Below are 1,556 nucleotides of genomic sequence, written 5' to 3' on the forward strand. Positions count from 1 at the left end.
CTTGCATTTTACCAAATGACCCATAAGTTTATATTTGCGAATGCGATGCGCAGGATTGAGCGGACAGGTGACTAGGATGTTTGCATCCTCCATTTTTAGAATCCAATTCTACAAATTAGAAAGTCAGTCATTAAAATGCCACTTTTTTGTTATCATATCAAGAGAAAGATGTTACTTTCTAATGTTAGTAACAACTCGAAGGAAACATTGGAGTATTTTTAAAGCTGTTCAAATTTTTCGCCAATGTTACATTTGGATCAGTATTTTGATCATGAAACGATCCGCTGTCCCGATGGCGACTTTGTCAAGTCCTTGCTGAACAAATCTCACGGCAAATGTTCAACAGACAAACAAAAACACGTACATATCCTTATTTTTATCACAACCCTAGTAACAAGGTCAAGCTTGTTGTCCAGTAAAATTATCGCTACAAGATCTATCTTGTGTAGCTCGCACGATAATTCGCGGAACACTTTGTGGTCAACTTTGGGAAATTTCCACAAATGCTGTATCACCATAAAGCCCACCGTACAATGCCAGGCAACAGCCAATAGGAATAGGGAACAGAATTTTTGACGCGTTGGACTCGTCGGAAATTTTCTTCCAACCAATCCAACGCGGCGGAAGTTCTATCTTCTGTTCCCGTTGCCTGGCATTGTGCGATAGGCTGTAACACTTGCACGCCACGCACTCACCTCTAGAATATACGCAAGCTGAAATCTCGTCGAGGTACGTACACAGAATGCGTACGCCTTCCTCGCATCCGATCTTCGAGCCTATCGATGTCGACCGCGGCGAAACGCTGCGATAAGGCCCGGTCTACAATGAGTCGTTAGTCGTTAGTCAGAAGTCGCAACTATATGTTGATCCTTTTCCTCTCTGGGTAGAAGAAAAAGGACCGACATATAGTTCCGACTTCTGACTAACGACTCATTGTAGACCGGGCCTAAGTAAATTCTTATTTCCTACCAGCTCTTCACTTAACCAACGCTAATGGCGATTCTTCCCGCGTGGTCGTAGCCCTCCTGCAACTCGCTGAAGCAGACACTTGTTGATTTCAGATCTCGCATTATACGATTAATTATTAACACTTACGCGAGGAGAACAGATTACGTGGAAACACGGATACGCAGAAAACTGATGCTTCTCTCTCTTCTTCTTCCTTTCTCGCAATAGCGTGCGCCCCTGACGCAGAACCACGTAGGACTCACGCTGGATCTTCTTTCTTCTTCTTCTAGTTGTGGCTCCCAGCTCCCTCTCCCAGAGCTATCACAGTATAACCAGTATGCCCACTCGCTCTTTTGTTTCACGTTCGCGCCGATCTGTACTGCGCATCCGACATGTTTTTATTCTGACCAATCACAGGATTTTTGTACGTGTGTAAAGCCCGCTGCAGACGATGCTATTTTTCCTGCTGGATTGCTTGCAATTTAGTAAATTACTATCATTGCACCACTCAGCATTCAGGATTCCTAGTAATTTACTAAATTGCAAGCAATCCAGCAGGAAAAATAGCATCGTCTGCAGCGGGCTTTAGTGCAAAGTCGGTGTGACAT

At 44.0% G+C, this 1,556-nt stretch overlaps 1 long non-coding RNA gene across 1 annotated transcript; it reads right to left on the minus strand.

The window, feature by feature from the left end:
- Positions 1 to 6: 6 nt before the first annotated feature.
- On the minus strand, positions 7 to 1,293 carry LOC105561125. The gene is made up of 4 exons (XR_001008879.1): positions 1,096 to 1,293; positions 970 to 1,035; positions 696 to 819; positions 7 to 108 (listed from the first exon to the last, which is right to left on the minus strand). It is a non-coding gene; the product is annotated as an uncharacterized LOC105561125 (long non-coding RNA).
- Between the last annotated feature and the right edge of the window lie 263 nt (positions 1,294 to 1,556).

The sequence above is a fragment of the Vollenhovia emeryi genome, unplaced genomic scaffold (genome assembly GCF_000949405.1).
Source record: "Vollenhovia emeryi isolate VEMERY1.0 unplaced genomic scaffold, V.emery_V1.0 DF945519.1, whole genome shotgun sequence".
In the NCBI taxonomy this organism is placed as follows: domain Eukaryota; kingdom Metazoa; phylum Arthropoda; class Insecta; order Hymenoptera; family Formicidae; genus Vollenhovia; species Vollenhovia emeryi.